The following is a 20932-nucleotide window of genomic DNA, read 5'->3' as shown; positions in this document are numbered from 1 at the left end:
TCTACTTACAAGTGGACTTGGCAACTGTGCTTGTATTCACCCCCAGAAACACCCATTTTTCACGGCATACTCATTGACTGACTGGACTGATTGACTGACTTCCGTGAGTAAATCAAACTACTTTTTTTATTTGAAGGCCTTTTTGTTGGTTTAATGTGAAAACAAACTGAACTCAACTTTTGTTCACCCTTATAGTTTGAACTGAATTTAATTTTCTTTTTACAATTCCAAGGCTTTATTGACATGAAAGTTGCAAGAACAATTTTGCCAAAGTGCACAAAGTACAAATTGACCAAATATTTGAACAATACACAAAAAACAGTAATATTAGCTTTTTTTTTTTTTTTTTTTTTTTTTTTTTTTTTTTTTTTTAACAGAATTGAACTGGACTGAAAAATACGTGAAAGAGAAAACCCATGATGGAATTTTGAGTTGGAGTATTTTTTGTTTTTGAAGACTTTTCTTTAGAGACTGTGGGATTTTGGGGGGTGGTGTAAACATACTCAAATATGTAAGATTTTTGTGTTTTGTTGGGTTCATGGGTTATGGTCATTCAGTGTGTAGGGTGCACATTTTGCTTAGTGTGGATCTTTTGTGAGGGCTGACTGACCCATTTAATATATACAAAAAAACCCTGACTAAACAGTCTAAATGCCAGAAGAGAGACCTGGCTGGCACCACCAGCAACAAAATAAAATAAAAAAAACACAAACTATCAGTGGGATATAATAGAAAATATTATATTTTAAAATATGTCATAAAAGAATATTTTTGCTGCTTCATCTTAACTCTATGTTGTCTTTTTTTTTAAACCACTGACTATTTCCTGTCTTTTCAGACACATTTGCCACTTCCCTTATTTGATTTAATAAAAACACCTTTTTATTTTGAATCACATATCTGTCCCCTCAGTGAACAAGTCTGTGAGTTTAAGTTTGAACTTGAGGTTATTGGTATTTGGTAATACCTATTTCCCAGTTGTACATATTTCCAGGGGTGCAATTCCCCAGGTGGTGTAGTTGGTCTTCTATCTCATTCACCCATCAAATATAGATCTCTCCCCCTCTCGCACCCACACATTAATATTTTGTGGTCTAGAAGATTGCAAGATAAGTTAATGTCTTAATCTTTTAATCTTTTTTTCATAATCTTAACAAAACAAAGAATTTACGAACATGTTACGTCATGATTGTCAGAAATGTTTCTAAGGTGTGGTGATTTCACTGACTCTTCCAATTCATTCAATCCCAAAATCAAAACAAAAGGCGCTTGTTCCATTATTATTGCTCACATTGACTCCCCTTTCTGTCCTTAACGTTGTTTCCATGTTAACATTTTTAAAGCTCAGAAAATTCTGACCCATCAACTCCTCTCTTTTTAATACCTGATAGTTATCTCATGTCTAAATCCTGGTTTATTCATAACTTGAGGCAAGCGCTTCTGAAATGTGGTCTAAGCTGTCTGCAGTACTCAGACCACTCCTTCAGGGTAGACATTTTCTACTCCTGCGGCTATGCAGGGAATTTCATCCACTTCTCGCCAACAAATGGGCCGCTGGTCATCTTCAGCATAATCCACATATATTCTACCTGACTCCAACATCACCCTCTCTGCTCAGAAAATCCCGGAAACCCTAAGACTCATGGGATAAGTTGTGCATATAGCTGCTGGTGGTTGCTCATTTACCATTTCATAACATTAATTCATTCCTCCGTGTTTGTCTTCCTTTCTGTTGCCTTTAACTTCCATCATAATCCTCTCTCCCTTGGCCTCCGACAGCCTTCTATCCCAGGTTAAACTCCTAAAGTCTTATCTTATTTAAACCTGTTGGTTAACCTTTACAGGGAGTGGAGAAGTAACTAGTATACAGTGGACTAAACTGCATCGATTTATACAATTTGTCAAAAACACCCTGAACCAAAATTACTTGCATTTTCCTTGGATACGCACTCAAACAATACTGTAAGTTGCCACCGATCCAACGCTGGAGTCAATTAAACCAAACAAAGCAAAATATATGGAGAGTCACTGGAGCAAATAATAGCCGCTGATCTTCCAATTAGTGGACGACCCGCTCCACCTCCTGAGCCACAGCCGCCCAAAATCAATAGTGTAAGGTCAGTAGTGTCATTTCGCTATATGCTGTAACTTGCAACATTTGACATTGACATATATTTATTTGCCATTTAACTACTATAGAAGCCTCCCACATATCTCTCCCAAGTCTGATCTCTGTTGAAGTTCCAACATCATTTCAGCTTCGACCAATGAGAAAAAAATATGTGTGGAAGGTTACAGGTGTCAGCCCTAAAATCAAAATGCGGCTAAATGTCCTCACCCATGAAGATTTCCCTCAGGCTTCTAGTCTTGTGAGTGTTGGTATAGAAGTACAAGAACACAACATACAGTCACGCCTAAACTGTCTGTTCTGTCACACATACACACACATACACACACCAGGGATCCTGTTCAGTCAGGCTTTAAGTCTGGATGAGACAAGATAGTTTGTAGGTAATTGCAGCTCGTCTCACCTGTGAGGTGAGATGAGGTATAGGTTGGCTGAAGTTGGAAACATAGAGGAGGATGAGGTGAGGGGAGTGAAGTAAGTATGTGTGTGTGTTTGACACCTGGAGGTAAAATACACCAATTGGGGAAACCTGAGGCCTTTAGAGAGAGAGAGATAGGGAAGAGGATGAAGACGAAAAGTGAGAAGGAAGAGGAAAGATACAGGAAATGAGGAGGGAGAAAATGAAAAAAAGGAGAAGAGAGAAGGTTGAAATGGAGAAAAGAAGAGAAAATATGAAGGAGGATGAGATAAAGGGACAAAGGACAATGTGTAGAGTTTTAGAAAGAGAAGAGAAGTCAGGGATGGTCATATTTGTATTTCTCTACTTGCCATCATTGTTTTAAGAAACTCCTACATTACACAGCTCCAGAGGTGCACCTTTAAGGTAAGTAATCAGATTTTGTCAGGGTAAAATAGCCCAGGCATTCTGGCAGGTAATGGTGAAAGGAAGCATCGATGTAAAGCATTTGACAGATTCAAGTTATTTGGACAGACATGCTGTTTAATGTAGAGATGGTTTACTGTTTAGTAGTAGTAAAGGTAACTCTCCAGCTGCTGCACCCTACAAAAAATACATCTATCAATTGTTTGGCCATACTGAAACTAAAAAAGTGATCACAAATAGACTTCAAACTTTGAGCGTGAAACCTGACAAAGGTTGTGTGTGCTTTTCATGAGAGGAGTCTATCAGTGTTCTCTGTGGAAAACAATGGCCTTCCTCTGCACAATGTGGTGCTCAGTAGGGGTGTGCCCGAATACAAATACATTATTCGGCAAAGCACAGATAGTGGGTTTTATATGAATATTTGTTTCATACAAATGTTTAAAGTTAGGTTGTAAAAAATAGGCAATTAATGAAAAGTGCAAAGCAATAATTGCCTTTGAAGTTCCTCCCTACATGTTACATGGTGTGCTGTCACTGTGTTATGGGTGTATAAATAGGTAGAGGTCTGTCTGCATGAGGTGATGAGTAAAGTTTTGGCTCAGTAGTCAGCACAGTCGTCTATGATCTGGGAGACTCCAGTTCAAGACCCGATGTGTGGACCTCCTTCGTAAGGTAGTTTATTCATGAACACTTATTGCAGCTTTAATTTTCTAAAATTAAAATTGTCATAAAAACAAAAACAGGATTTTTAAGCCTCTTTCCACTTTTATTCGAATACAAATACAAATACAAATAATTTTGCTGCTTCAACAAATACAGATACAAATACAAATACTGGGATCTCTGCACATCCCTGGTGCTTAGTCTGTCATTCAGCTTTACTCCCTGAAGCACCTCTTGCACTTATGGACCAATAAACCTTTGAGATGATTTGATGAAATGTCTGTTTTCACTTGATCTGTGGTCTTTATCACAAATACTGAGCAGCGATGTCAAGTTGCTCTGGATAAGAACATCTACCAAATGACGTAAATGTCATTGTTCATCTAACTCTGAAATGCACTGAACCACTGTCAGTAGCTCAGCATGAATTGATTGGAATTGTTGAAAGAAAAGAAAATCGCTGTTCTCTGGTTTGTTAAGCAGTGCTGCACCTGTGCAACTGTGATTTTAAAACGCCCATTCAATGCTTCCCGGTTATCTGAAGTCTAATTTGAAAAACTGCAGGAATAAACATCCCCAAAATGATGGAGAACAGTTGCATTACTGCAGGTGATGGTGCAGTCTAAAGTCATATTTTATTGAAGTGTTTGGTTGTTTTATTTACAAAAGCAAAGCATTGAGAAATATATCATTTACAATGTAATATAAAATAATGTTGATTTTTGCCTCCTAAAGCCTTGCAACACTGCAGAATGCTCCCTTTTAGAAACATTTTTCATTATATTTAGAAAAAAAACCCAAAACATTGTGAGCCCAAATTGGCTCTTCATCAGGTACAGGTTTATAATGTTGATGGTGAAGACCACTACACAGTCAGTCACATTGAACCATACACCAAACTGCTCTCAGTGTGACTGAGGAGTTACTGTAGATTACAAGTGGTTATTTGCAGTTTCTTCATATAACAACCTGTTTTCTGAGATCAGAAATAGGGTCTGGGGTGCTGTTACAAAAAAATGACAATAATGAGACACAAGGAGGTGGCATGATTTGGTGGAGAAAAGAAAGGACTCCCAAATAAGAAGTAGCTTTAGAGTTACTAAGTGAAGATTTAGAAGGAGAGTTATTGAGTTAGGAGAGAAGGCAAAGGAGGAAATGAGTTATTAGGAGGTTGCGGGCATGAGGAAGTCTGGTCGAAAGGTTTTTATTGGATGAAACTTAAGGGCAGCTGGTGAGGTGGACCAGCAGACCAGTTTGTCAATCTAACCAACCATCCACCCACACTTTGACTTGTAAGACTAAAGATGTTCTGGCATTTGGTTTAAAACTGAACTTAATATGGTTGAATACTGACTGAAAACACTAAACCAAACTTAGCACCTTTTCTTGAGTAAAATCAGAAATAACCACAATGTACAGATACTACATTACAAGTCCTGCATTCAAAGGTTGGCTAAAAGTATTATGTATTTATTCAGAAGTAGCATATTTACTATTAATGATGCCTTAATGTATCAAGGTGGAGCTAACTTCATCCAGCCTATTGTTGGGTAGTTTAATCTATAACACAGTATATAAAATCCGAATCTACAGAGTAACTTTAGATGTCAATTAAATACACAATATTGGCCTCAGAAATGTACACTTCAACATTAATAATGAATGTAAAGTACAATTATCACCTTTCTGACAATGTCAACAAACCAAAAATGTATAAGCTTCGTAAAAATAGAATCCAAACTCCGAACCCTCATTTCATTCCAGTTTTGGATGAGGCCATGTGGATTAGTCCATACGTGTTAGTTCTACTTTGTGCAAACTTGATTCTTCAAAAAAAAGTGACAGCCAGTGCTAGTTAGTACATGCCTTATATTAATTTTTTTTTCTAATGAGACATTTCATGTATCCTAGATGTTATGACAAATCACTTTTCAACCAAATTTATGTCACAACTACATCTTTTAACTTCTTCTAAAAACGTTGACATAGTAAACATTGCACTTGCACACAGGGCCTAGTTCTTCTTCTGAAGGTCTCTCAGATTATTTGAATGCTTAAAAATGAACAAATTCACAAATTGGACATAACCATTTTCACTTCTTTTTCACCTGCAATAAAGTTAGTGAAAAAGGTTAAATAAAACAATAAAAGAAAAGTTTTCTCCTCTCTCCTTAATGGCATGTGGATCAGAACTGACCACACCACATCTGAGAAAGATGGAAAGAGTAAAAGGGAGAGAAACTAAAGAGATAGAAATAGAGAGGGAGTGATGTGATGGAGGAGAGGTATTATTGGTAATTGAAAGATAAAATGGTAATCATCCAGAAGGGGTGAAAGATTAGAGCTCTCCTTTTTCATTTAGGAGGCAGGCACACAGCAGCGACGGAGAAAAAGAGCACTGAGGAGAGGGAAGGTCTGGGGAGAAAGAGTGGAAGGAGAAAAAAAAGAGCGAGAGACAACTGGATAGGTCGAGAGAAAAGAGTGATCTGCTTGAATTCCACTTTTCTACTGCTCATCCTTCTTCATAATAGAACTGTCAAATCAATGTGGAGCTTAACAACAAGCTGCTCTCTTGCCTCCTGCTCTCTCTCTCTCTCTTTTACTCTTCATTTAGTTATCCACTTTTTTCCTCTGTTCTCACTTCTATTACTCACTTTTCACCCTCTATCTCATACTCGAGTCACTCTGTCCTTTCTATTTGTTTCTTTCTGCTGTTACTACAGCTTTTAGTTCGTCTCTTGTCAGATCTGACTAATTTGTCATTGTTCACGTCTTACCTCAATTTGATTAGAGAAACATGTGGCCTTTTCTTTAACTCTGCCCTCGTCACTCCATCCATATCTACTCTCCCTCTCTTCTTGTTTTGCCCTCCATGTATTACTACCCTGCCTCTCTTCTTATTCTCTACCTATGTGTTTTATATGCATCCCTTCCTCTCTCCTCCTCTTCCCCTCACTCTCTAATCCCTCTCAATTTCCCCTGCTTTAGTGAATGTAAATTTTGTCTAAAAAGCTCTGCACTTAAATAGCGCTGGCTGCCTGGCCTCTGAATATTTGATAGAGGATAAATCCAGTGATGTAAGAAGTATTCAGATCCTTTATTTAAGTACCAATACAGCGATGTAAAAAATACTCCATTACAAGTAAAAGTCCTGCATGAAAAATGTACTTACTACTTACTTAGTATTGCAGTAAAAGTAGTGGTTTTGTCCCTCTAATTGATATATTATTATATATGACATCATTATATTATTAATACTGAAGCATCAGTGTGTATTTTTGGTGAAATATCGGATCATTTAAGGTGGGTTTAAACAGTGTTAAGGCTTTTGCTATGATGTTTAACACTCTTTCATAAGTGTAAGTGGTGGAAAAACTGAGAATCAGCTGCTAAATATCACTAATTATCTCTCAGAGGTGCAGAAAATAACACGTCGGTGCCCTCTTGAGACAGAGTGATGCAACATGCATGTCTGTGATTATTGAAACATATTGTGAATATGATATGGAAAATAAAGGTTTACTTTGATTAAAGACAGCCCTAGTATGTTAGACCTTTATTGATTTGTGTTTATTCATTCATGTCCAGGTTAAGCCCAGTTCAGCAGCTGAACAAACAACTTGACAATGTTTTTTAGTTTCCATCTACAGCAAAAATCAGAAAACACTGTGGTGCAGAAAGTTTTCTTTGGCACCAATCCAAAGCGGCTGACATACAGTGAAGAACATCACACTTTGTATTGTTCAGTTTGTATGGCATTTGCAATGCCTGCTGACAGCCAACGGGCATGAAAGATTGGAAAATAATGCATAGAGGAGTATGAAAAAAGTGCCATGCACAGGAATTGTGCTGAAGCATACTTTTTAAGGGCCTCCAAAGAAGACATAAAGAGTTTAAGTGGCAGTCAGATGCGACGACAGTAGACGTAGTTAAAGGGGGCTTAGCTAAAGGGGGCAATCTGAGGCTACCTACACTTTAGATGAGTATTGATCATGGCAATTTTTTGGAGATGATCATTCTACTTTGAAAGTATGACATCTACTTGAAAGAACATATATCAGGATGCATTGAAAAATGCAAGCAACTTTATCAGGCTGGAGCAAAAGGCAGAGGTTCATTTATCACAGTGTTCTCAAAAAGTACAATCAACACAGTCATTATGAAAATCAAACACAGTATACAGGAAACAATTTCAGGTGAAAATGAGAAAGCTGGTATGTTCTCTGTCCAAATTGAATCAACTCAGGACATAAACTCTCAAGACCAGTGCTCTGTCATGCTAAGATATGTGATCAATGTCATACACGAGAGGCTTGTGGCTGTTGTGAAGTGTGAGGCATCTACTGGACAGTGCATTGCCCAACTGCTGACAGAGGTAGTGGAGAAACTAAAATTTGGATACTTAGCAAGTGTATCGGTAATGCAACAGATGGAGCTGCTCTGTTGTCCTCAAAGTCTCCCAATCCAGTACATGTGTGGTGCTATGTACATGTTGTGAATCTGGTCTTGGCTGACACAACAGAATATGTCATAGCAAGTGGGTCGCTCTTCACTCTTCTTCATGACATTGCTGTTTCTTTATGAGTCTTACCAGAGGATTGATGTCTGGGAAAAGTAGATCCATCCAGGACACTTGACACAGGCGATTCTCTCCAATCAGAGAGACACACTGGTGGGATAAGGATGGTGCGTTGTATCTAAATACTTGCAGTCAAGTGGGATGGACATCTTCTCAGTACTTTGAATGGTTGTGGCTACACAAGATGAAATGGAGGGCATGTCAAGAGACTTTGACAGCATTAAAGAAGCTGTAGACAGATTTGTCCGGTGGGCAAATAACAAGCTAGAGGAACAGGACGAGGAGATAGAGCTGGAGATAGAGGCTAGTCTGCCACAGAAAAGGGCAAGAAAAAATAAAAGCATGATTCGAGATTCTTGGTTAGAGGGTGAAAGATGATACAGAGAGAGCCTATGAAATTGAAGTCCACAATCAAATCATGGACACAGTTGCTGAGAGTATCCACAGACACTTTCTTACTCAGTGCACTCTATATGCTGACCTAGCTCTTCTGAACCCCAGAAACTTCTCCCAAGTTAGTGTTAGTGATCTGCCTCAGACATCCAGCTCAGCAAATGTTTGCCCAAGTTTGACAGCAGGGAAACAGTCGCCAATTCGTAGTGTGAGCTGAGGAATCCAGCTGTACAGTGAGAGAGGCTCAAAACATCAGCAATGGAGGAATGCAGGACCAGGACAGTGTAGGCTGAATCTGATGGAGAAGAAGATGAGGTGGACCCTACCCTCATTGCCCATCTCTCCATCATCCCCACCTCCTTCCTCTACCCTAGAGTGAGGATATGTTACCCCACCTTTTTTGTTTATCTTTTATTTATTGTTCATAGACACCAATACCCTAGCACTAGTACTAAGGTCTACAATATCTGTTGTTTCTTTAAATATTATTATAGACCAACAATACCCAAAAGTAACTGTACCATAAAATAAGTAGAAACGTGTATGGTAGATGTTTGCAGTTATTATTTATTGTTTATAGACCTGCAATACCCAGGAGAGTTACCCTGAAGAATGTCTTTAAAATTTCAAGATTAAAGTGATCAAATTGGCAATGGCATGCTCTGATTTATTTCTTGTATTGGAATAGATTATACAGCCTGTTATTTAGACATTAATCGTTCACCATTATGCTTATAAGTGGTGATATTAAAGGCTGGTGCGTTTGCATGTGCGTCGATGGGGCGGTGGTGGCGGAGTGTCCACAGGCTGGACTGGGTAAAAAAGTCCAGGGCCATATTTTTTAGTCCCAGTCCATCCTTGAGTCAGATGACCAGACAGGTTGTATATACATCCCCAGGTTAGCCAAAGAGAAAATGAAAGTTATTACCCAAACAGTTGTAAACATTCATCACAGTTTACAGACTAACATTGACCTACAGAACTTAGTACTTACTGCACCTTCAGTACTTGTTGTTCTTTCAGTTGTTCTGTGCAACAAATGTTTTATTACCAACATGTCGCCTTTTGGTTATACCTCCTCAAAATGTTTTTTTAGATATTGCCACATTTCTAATAATTACTTTGGTCAGTACAGTGTTGTCATAAACAATAGAAATGACGGCCAAAATAGAAAGAAAAGGTTTAAAAGTCTTTGAATAGAACCTCTAGTTCCTCGAGTTCCTTGAGGAATCCCTCCATTTTTGGTTAATGAAGGAAGGTGACAGCTCCTCCATCCACCTTAACCATAGGGATTCTCAATAAATCATTCAGATTTAATGACAGACCATGGTGGCCTCTACAAATCCTATGGAAAGACCGAAACCAACACTTCACTCTATTAGCAAGCCTCTCTCTAACATATAAACCCAGCATGGTCTATTTATATTGTGTTGTGTTTCTTTTATATCGTGTCTTACTGCCTTTAATGTTTTACATAAAGCACTTTGAATTGCCTTGCTGTTGAAAGATGCTACCTTAATAAACTGCCTTGCATTTCCTCTGTAGCCAAACTATATGATATAATAGTGCCTCAATGGATAGAACTCCATTAAAACAATACAAAATATTTATTACTATGAACATGTTGTTACATTATTTTTTTAAGTCTCATCCAAGCACAACAAAAACAAGGTAGGACAGGTGTTTGTTGACACACACACACACACACACACACACACACACACTGGCCATTTGAAGGCTTTAACCTATGACCTTTCAGCTACAGGACAGTCTTTCTAACTGCCCAAATGTCCCCGCCACGATGATGAGAGTACGCGCGGCTCCCTCCTCCTGCTTTTCAATTCCTCTCTCTGTGGGTTCATACGGCAAAAACACTGTGAAGAATATTCTGCGTGTGTGTGTGTCAGTCTCACTGTCGCTTGCTCTCTCTAATCTGCTTCACTGCAGGTTCACATAGGGAGAATGATTCGTCTCTCTTTCTTTCTCCATTTGTCTTCACTGTGGGCTGGCAAAAGAAAAATGCCACAGATGAAAGTTCTCAATTTTTCCCTACTTGTCTTGCTGTCTTGCTTCTTGTCCTCCACTTCTCTTGCTCTTTATATATCTCATGGAGAATCCTTTAGAAGACAAATACTGTCTGTTTACCTGTAGCAGGGTTTACGTATACAAATACAAATGCTGTTTATTTTGCAGTTTGTGTTTTTGGTGATGGTGATGGCCATGAAGGTGTGATTATGATGATGAATTAAAAGTGTAAAAACTTGTAAGAAGGACTTAATATGACTCAATATAATTTGTGCAACATATGTTGGTATGTACCTGTATAAATGTGTGAGTATAGGTCATCTCAGGTATTCAGGTATTAACAGCTCTAAACTCAATTTGATTTTGAGTCTAAAATCTGTGAGAACATTTATATCATACATACTTAATAGGCAGACTCCGATCCAGATATGGACAAATAACAATTTAATCTAGACTGGGAAGTATGAGGGAAGTATGAGAACATTGTTCTTGAATTGCAATCAGACAATGGCCATGAGGAAGAGTGGGTACGCAAAACGCCATCATGACACCAAACATGCCACAAACTGAATCAACCCTTATTGTTATTTTGACTTTATTATTGATTTACTACTTTGTATATTTATTTTTTTTAATAAATTATATATTAGGCGTCGTTGTACACTTGAATGTCTGCTTGCCATTATTATTCCTAGAATTCTGCTTTCAGAGCTAGTTAGCAGAGGCAATTATGTATGTTAACCATAGACTGTATATTAACTGGGTGTAGCAAGGCATGACATTACCCATTGTTTTACACTGGAGCTGGTTGGTTGGTTTATGTTTGAAGCCAGGACCTTCCAAATGAGAGTGTGGGGTGTTGCCTCTGGAAACACGCCCCACTACCTTGAAATGAACGCTAGCTTACTGGGAACGCCAAGCACTGCACACTTAGGCTAACATTAGCTACTTTAGCTAAACTGTGTTAGCAGGGCAGGTATCATAATCAAGTAACATTAAACTTAGTGAAATATTGCCACAATAATAAGACTCAGTGTGAGTCCCAGAACGGAGGAGAGCAGCAGGTGAGCCAACTGTCAGTCACAGCTGTCAATCAATGTCCATATAGCAGACATCAATGTACTAATTTCCAAAGTGACCACCAGCACACTTATGAGAGGGCTTGAATTTAGCGATTGAGACCATAATTAACTTGTTGAAAAGACTGATTGACTCAGTATTCCTAGAGAGAAGTTGACGCTTTTTGAATGGGGGTCAGGTGGATCATCTAGTGGCCGTCAGTAGCATTGGACTTTACTTCTGCAATAGGTTCAGGCTCAAGCTGTCGTAGTTGCCGCATGACGTTAACCCAACACTCCCTGTATGTGCCTGCAATCCTATTTTTAATTTTTATTTTTAGTTAAATTTCAGTTGCCTTTGTAAGATGTTGTATTGAATTTGTAATAACTTCTATGTTGTATAGTTGTTCAAAAAAACCAAAACTTTTTTTTGTTTCATTTCAATTTAGATTTAGATGGAAACAATGCAGCTTTTATCTATCCTCTTATTCTCCTTTTTGTTCCCCCTCACTATTTGTCTCTTTTTCCAGCCCCCTTCCTCTACAGGTAGAGTGATGTCTTACATTTTCTCTCACTGTTTCCTTCCACAGTTGGATTGTACAGAAAATAAATGTGCTGAAGGAGTATTCTTTGTTTGTGTGTGTGTGTGTGTGTGTGTGTGTGTGTGTGTGCATGTGTGTGGGGGGGTGATACACTCTGTGATATCATATGTAGTAGCTGTGCAAAATCAAAAGTTGCTGTCTGCATACTCAGCAGGTGTATATGTGCCTGCTGTTTAAATGCCATCCAGCCGAGAGGGGCCTGGGGTTGAGAATTGGAACCGGGTTACTCATTCATTTCACAGGATTGAGGTAGTGTAGAAAAAAAAAGGAGGGAAAAGGGAAAGTTCTGAAATAGGAAGAAGATGGAAGAGAGGAAATGGAGCAAATGGGGAGGATAAGTCAGGATGTGGTGGGGAGGAAGACAAGGCAAAGGTGGGGGAAAAAAGGAAAATGGAAATGGGGAGATGGAGTGGAAATCAAAGCTAAAGGTATAGGGGGCATAGAGAATATGTGAGGAGGAGGTTGTAGAAAAGAGGAAAGAGTGAAAAGTGACAAGCTACAGGAATCAGTGGTGCATTCATCCAGAATGCCTTAACCATCTTCTGTACTTACGTCCGTTTTCTCATCGCATTATTCATTTCCACAGGATTCAGGTACATGCAGGGTTTCGAACTCGTCTATAGCTGCCTGTAAGAGCCATTTAGATTGTTAATAAATTCATATTTTTGTTAAATAACGTAATCAATCCATGCCAAATGTCACAAAATAGAAACTGTAATTGTAAAGCAGTATCAATTGGGTTTTTCTGGCTTTTTAAGGGAAGCAAAATAAGTTGTAATATGTTAACTTTATCATTTGGTGTTGTGGAGTTATCGTATACACAAAACAACTGCATGCTTAAGACTGAGCCGAAACAACCAGCTAAAAGAAACACTCTGTGGAGCTGAGGGGAACTTCTGAATTAAGCGATTATTCCCTGTGGGTTTGTCATTACGAGCAACCACAAACCATTGTTGGTATAAAAATATTTATTGGTGCAGCTTTAAAGCAGGAGACAAACAAACTGTGAGACTGAATAGATAGGGCCTCATTAGTAAATGTAATAACAAGTAGACGTATCTTAACGTACTTTTGTGATTTGTGACACTTGATGACTTGGATTTGTATACGTCAAGCATTAAAAAAACGCAACCGCGGAGAAATCACACAACCTCATGTCTCATTATCTAATGCTCAGTTTTCATTGATTATTGCCAATATACAGAAAAAAGGTAAGTGGGAGACAGAGCTTAGACGCCATCAAAAAAAAATGTGAATGAAGGAAACAGAAGGGAGTGAAGAGAAGACAAGAGAAAAATAGATGAGATACTTTGTGAGTGGGACACACATAAACCCACAGACAAAAAAAAAAAAATTCAAAAATAAAATGATAAATCCAATCCTCCATCTCGACAACGCAGCGGTAATCACTTCCACAGACGTGCTTTATTTTCCTGCTGTCTAAACTGATTCCACAGCCCTGTTATTTGTCAGCTGTTTAACAGCCGTGATACTCGGTCTGTGCTGGCAGGAAATAGAGACAGACAGAATTGCAAATTATACAAGGGGTGCATTCTGCCAGGCTGTCTGACAGTTAGACACATGGTTAATGACTCGTATAGACCTCCTTGTTTTGTTTTAACCAAAGACTTGAAACCTGCTACATCTCTGAGCTAATGCGCTCGAGGTCATTGTACATATACTCACTACATATGGATTAGTGTTGAAGGATTATTTTATTTTAAGATTATTTCTTCATTGGGATATAACTAATTTTCAAGGAATTCTGGGATTCCGCATAAAAAAAGTTTCATGGAAATTCAGAACTATATATAATTAATCAAATCCAATTGTCTGATTCTTTCATATGTGTTAGATTATGTGGTAACACAACAACCTCTTCACTATCTTAGGGGTAAAAAAAAAAAGACAATCATACAGACTTTATGATCCTCTGTTTTTTTTTTAGCATTTCCAGCTTGAATACATCAGAGTAATTATGTGGGAACATATGACCATGGTTATTGCGTTCAGATTTGGAACTCCTTTACACAGATGGACTGTGAGCTGCTATTTAGCAAGAAGTAATAAAAAAAAACAAAACAAATAAAACAAAACAAAACAAAACCCCCCCAAAAAACTCAGGTTCTTGCAGGTATTTTTTCCTAGGAAACTGGAGCTGATTTTGGTGAAAATTACCAGGAAATACAGGGATTTCATTTCCTGCTATTCATCCCTAATATGGATATTATTTCTGTAAGAGGTATATGTGAGATGAATGGAACCATCACTTAATAAGAAATCAATTTAAGCTCCAAACAGTTCTGTACTATAGCAGCCACCCCCCTCCTACCACACAAAACCAACAAAATGACATGTAAGCCTACACATCATGACATCACGCACACGGCCAAGCAACTATTAGGGACATGTGCATAATGGCCGCTGAGTCAGTAAAATTACAGATTGACTGTTAATTCTTCATAATGACCGTTTTCCCAAATAAATCTTAATTTATAGAAAACAGTCACAGTGGTGGCCAAAATGAAATCATTTGGCACAGCAGCCTATTAGATTTTAAACAACTTACCCTTTGATGATTGCATGAAGTTACTTGAAAACAAAGTCCATTAACTTTTGCCAATTAACTTTTCATCAAAAGCTAATCTTGAAAACAACATGGAAAATAAATTTGCAACGATTTCCTCTTCTCCAGCGTTGGTCTCCTGTTTCTGTCTCTCCCCAGTGGTGAGCTTGACCTTTAACCTCGCGGTTCACCCTTAATCTCATGGTTATATGTGAGATTTGACGGTTGACGGTAGGCTGCTAAATCACAAATAAATGATGCACCAAAGCAGGCATAGATGACTTGGTATGCGCATTGCACCCCATTACCCCCCCCCCCCCCAGTGACGGGCCCACCTCTTCTAAACCATATACATTGCTTTTCAAGTCCAACAGCATCGCTATCATTGCCAACTGTATTGTAATATCTACAAAGTAACACCATAAATGTATAGTGTGCCAGTGTGTGTTCAGTGTGTTTTTAGTGTACAGCATGTCGTGTGTGTGTGTGTGTGCGTATGTGGGTGGTGTGTTGGCGTGTGTGTGCATGGTGCTGATCTGGAGTCAGTTTGATAGGATTTGGGTATAAATAAATGATTTAATTTAAAATACAGAGTCTTATTTAGGCCTACAGATATTATATAATTTGCAATAATTTGCATACAAAATAGGTCTACCCGACCAGCTGACAAATTTCAGCCCACGGCGACACTTCAAAAGTAGCCCAATTCTGTGGGAAAACCGGAGACCTGGCAACCCTGGACTGACTGACTGAGTGAGTCACTGAGTGATGAAGTTATACCACTGGTTTGCTGGCAGAGTGTTCCACTGGCCGTTGCTCTTTCAAAATGAATTGGCACAAATTGTTCTATATTTCCCTTCCTCAGGGGGCGTTTACAGTAGTTCCACTCATTGACTGCAGCTCATTCAAAATTTATTGCATGCTAAGAGCAACCTGCCTGCAGTAAAACCAGCAGATGCACCTGGACTTCCACACCATGATTGTATGACTGTCAGAGGAGAGTTTGGAGGCATCGTTGTGGCTGACCTGGCACTTGAGGTCCGCAGCCTCGGTGCCAGCGGGGAGCGTCACGTCACTCCTCGGGATGATGTCGGCAGCTCACCAGTTGGTGTGCCTGGGGCTGCGTTGGTTCTGCGGACAGACAGACTGGACGAACAGTGCAAGCTCACAGAATAGGAGAGAAAACAGCTCTCCACACACCGGGAGGTATGAGGGGAGCACACAGATGAAGCACCCAAAATAACAATCACTCTCACAAAAAACTCAATACTGAGTGAGTCTTAGAAAAAAACGAGAGACAGATAGAAACAGATGAAAGAGCAGGGCGAGTAAAGAGATAATTAGAATAGTTATAATTAGGATTAAAACAAGTTCTCTTTTAAATCAAACATCCCAAAATATGTGTGGAAAGTATTGTTCTTGCAACTGCATTTATAACTTTTTCTTTTTTTTTCCATGTCATGCTACTTCAGTAACACTTTAACAATAAATATTACTGGGACCCTTCAGAAAATTGCAGATGAACATTTAATATCCAGAATATTCACATTATAAACAAACTGACCACTTGACCATACGTGGTCCAGCCATATACTAGCTTTTCACCTTGTTTTGTTAACAGTAAGTTCTGCCAGTTTGTATCTTTTTTTTTTATGCTGTACCTGCAGAATAATAGGTTACTTAAAAAGAAATACTCAAAACATATCTAATATCTGCTTAGACTGTCCTGCACATTGCTGAATAAATTTGCAGTTTAATGAAGGAAAAACAAATCTTTGATGGTTTCATTCTTTAAAATTGTTATGTGAGATGTTCTGACATAAATATTTAATAGTAATTAGCTTTATAACTGTTCATATTACAATAAGTTCAAATCCTGAAATGGCTAAGATTTGAAACTATTAAACTCTTGAATGTGTCCAGGTGGAACACACCGCAGACATTTTATTGATAAACTGCCAGGACAAAGATCACATCAAGACAAAGCAAACATTTGCATTTACAAACGCTTGATTTGAGAGCTTGCACTGCGTTAATGTCATCCATCAACCTTTATACCGGTCCTGTCTGTTCATATCACTCTCCGGTCCAGCAGACCTCAGCCTGTCTGCTGATGACGGGTGTCTGAGTTTCGTTGCTCTTCCTGTTTCTATTTTCAGTATTTTTAAGTTTGAGGTACTACAGGTAAAAAGTCTTTTGCATTGATATATTGTAGTTTACCATTGTTTTATTGTACTTTTCTTTTTATGCTTTGTCACATACACCAATCCCACATAAATATTTCCATGATAGAAAGGGTCATTCGTCTAAAGTATAAATATTTATAAATAATTTAAAAGAATTAAACTTAAACATGCATTCTAAATCCGTTCTCTCTATTGAAGTGCTGGTATAATCTGACATGGACATTTATGATTTTTAACAAGACATTTTGAAGAGTTTAATACACCATGTGGTTTTATTTGACACATTTAGATAGGATGTAAAGTATTGGGTCCTTATGTACCCGTCGGGCTTTACTGAATAACATCCCTCCTCCTGACACCTCCTCTTCTTCACAGATCATTAAAGGGAAAGATGCATCATCGGATGGACAGATAGGTAGATGGATAGGTGGAAGGATGAGGAAAGACAAACATAAACACACACCGGTGCACACGCCTCCTCTTCCAACGTGTCATTTTTCTGACACGGTGGGTGGAATCTTTATCTTTGTGTGTGTGTCAGTGTAAAGATGTGATTGTTTGTGTATTTTATGTGTACATTCTTTTGTATTTGCTTGTGTGTAAATGTGTGTGTTTTGGTATGTTTTATGTAATGTGTAGAGGAAAAATTAAAGTATCATATAATACATAACCTGTCATTTAATGTGTAACCCTTGAATATACAATTATCATTTAATACATAACCTTTGAATCTAAGTATGATTTCCTGTGTTACTGGTTTGTGGAAAGCAGGACTGGCTCCCTTCCGCTGAACTTTGCTCGAACTTCTAATCCTGCACATGAACTGTCTTTCCCTCATACAATGCCTGACTTGATGCAAGGTTGAAATATAGCCTAGCTTGAACATTAACTGTCCCCCGTGCAAATTTGAGACAAAGGGTGAGCCTTCAATTGAGAAATGCCTTAATCAATCATCGACGTGTTTTTCTCGTTGAGTGTAATTATTGAGTCTTTGTTCCTATGCATATAAAAACTCTGATGACAAGGTACTCTGGATCGATTCCTCAGCAGATGCTGACTGTCACTTTGTAGGTTTTGGTCCTTTTGCGCAAAAGATAAATAAATATACAACAAGTTTCTCTTTCTTGGTTATTCAGTCTACTTCCACCACATAATGCATGAATGTTTATGTGTGTATATGTGTGTGTGTGTGAGAGAGAGACTGCCATGTGTGAGTAAGTTTAGGCAATTAAAACTACTTGCTTATGTTCAGGGAAAAATTGTGGTTTAAAGTAAAAAACATTGACTGTTGGTCGGAGACGGGATGCAAACCACCATCCCAGAGGTTTGTGCTACTGACCATCTAATCCAACCTCCTTTCTAAGGGGATTTGTGGTGCATTAACAATGTCATGCTACTACACTGCCTTTTATTCTGGATAACAACAGCCATTATTTCCATGGCTTCATCCAAGCAGACCAACATGATGTGCGGTGTTCCCTCTTTGCCTCTTTTATCTAAACCTGCACTAACTGATTTTTTGTCACTTGGGGGCAGCAGAAACATGTTGACATACAACGTCATCATCTTTTAAGCTGATACATTGAACTGTCCACTTGGTGACCCCAATATTCACTGTCGTTTAGTTTTTTTCTACCAACTCCTGAGGGAAATATCTGGCTCTTTAGCTGCTAGATGCTCCACTATGTTCATCAGCTAGTCTGCAGCTAACTGTATCTGTTTGCTGTTTAATGCAGGTAGTGTACGGTAGACAGCTGTCTGCTTTGGCCAAAAATGACACAATGAGAGCGCTGAGAGTGAACCGAAAAGGTAGAGTAGCCATTGGAGAGCTACACACAACGAGCTGCTCCATAAAACTGAGTGAAGCCGCAGGGTCGCTGATAATTCTGTTGGTTCATCAGTACAAGTGACACCTCTGACATTACACAGTCATTTGATACATTATTGTTAAAAGGATTATAGCCACTTTAAGATTTACATACTTCCATTAAGCAAATTTATGCATAACAATAAACCAAATTTACCTGTCTCTGTCACCATAGATTCTCTATGCAAGTGTACTGAACCAATCTGTAAATGAATGTCCCTGAACTTCCTTCAGCTAAACATGGACAAAACTAAAATAATTGTCTTTGGCATAAAAAAGAAAGTCTGATGATGACTTATGATGACAAAAATGATGACAAAATCTACAGACACTTTCGTCAACGCATAAAAACGAGACAAAAATGTTAGGGAGAGACAAGTTGGGAAGTTGGATCAGACATATGGATGTTTTCGCTAAACTTGTAATACAATTCAAGCTAAAGGAAACCATCACTACCCTGTACTGATTAGAGAAGTGATCCCAGCAGAATATTTCAACAGCTCTTCTAAGTGCTTCTAGGAGGAAGGGCATCACTAAATGGATTGGGTGCACAGGATTACTGGTCACAATGACTGAAGATGAGTACTTTGTTCTAGAGTATATCTAATTATTCAGGGAGAGCAGGCCTAATGCTTACTGGTGTTGTAATGTTATTGTCTGAGATGGTCCTTTGTAAAAAAGCAAGGCCATGTTCTTCTTTCTTTTATATGAGGCTTGGTTTTATTTGTATTTGGTTTTAAGCATGTTTTATATCACGGCACTTAAAACTGTGTCTGCATTGCACATTCAAACCTTAATACATTCAATAATAACAGGTACATAGATGTTTCCTCCAGGAGTCTATTATGAGTTTGTAGAGAAATCTTCGTATATACAGAAAATTAACTCGAAATTCTAGAGAAACGTTTAAATAATGCATTACACTTAAACTAAAACTGTTGACTAAAATCTTATATTTAGTCAACTAAAACTAGACTAAAACTAAAACAATTCAGATGATTAAAATATGACTAAAACTAAATCAAAATCTGTCTTTGACAACCAAAACTAAGTCAGAAATCTTGGTGTAATCGTGGATTTGGAATTAAACTTTAACAGTCACATTAAGTCAATAACAAAGTCTGAATACTAATACCGTAAAAATCAGAGGGTTGATGTCTAAGCATCACTCAGAGATGCTTGTCGATGTTTGCATTTTCAGCAAGTTAGATTATTTTAACAGTTTCTATTCAGGCCTCCCAAAAAAGTCTCTCAGGCAACCTCAGCTCATTTGGAAATGGAAAAAAAAACTGAATGACACCAACATTACACCAGTTCTCAGGTCTTTTCACAGGCATCTTGTGTACATATAATTTCATTTAAATTGCTGCTGCTTGTTTGTAAATGTCTCAGTGGCTTAGCACTAAAATAAATCTCAGACTGTCTTTTACCATTTGAACCCTCCCATCTGTAAAGGTCTTGTCAATTACAAACTGGCCTTTTACCAAAGCATGCGCCGTAAGGCATTTCAGTACTGTCCTATCAGTCATTATATTAGGGATTACTTTTTCCCCCAGTTGTTGATATCTCATATTGGAACACAACTTTAAAAAAACTACTTCAAAACTGGCTCACACATGCCGCTTGCTCTCCCGATAATGGAAGTCCACCTCAGTAAATGGCAGCTTTATCTCCAAGTGGAAGTGTCTGAGCATAAATCTTTTGAAATCCACATATTCGGGCTGATAACCACAGAGCACCAATTCAGTGTTGTATTCAGAAAAATGCTACTTCAGGATGTATCTCTACAAATCTGTGTTGCAGGTTTCAAATTATAATGACCGTCTATGTTCAGGTATTTTCTCCCAGGCAGGTTTACTGCTGTGACTGGCAGTTGTGTATCTCACAATCTGACCGCAACACACACATTTTGTCTTTTCAGAGTGCCATCAGACTCTGAAATTAGTTTTGCTGTGAAAACTTTTCTACTAAGCTTTGAGGAGTTCTGCCTGATGAAGATAATCATGATATTTGTATGAATAGTGGTGAGATGGAGTTGATAC

This window comes from Thunnus albacares, chromosome 4 (assembly GCF_914725855.1).
Source record: "Thunnus albacares chromosome 4, fThuAlb1.1, whole genome shotgun sequence".
NCBI classification, from domain to species: domain Eukaryota; kingdom Metazoa; phylum Chordata; class Actinopteri; order Scombriformes; family Scombridae; genus Thunnus; species Thunnus albacares.
The sequence above is the reverse complement of the archived record's forward strand: the minus strand, read 5'-3'. Positions refer to the sequence as shown.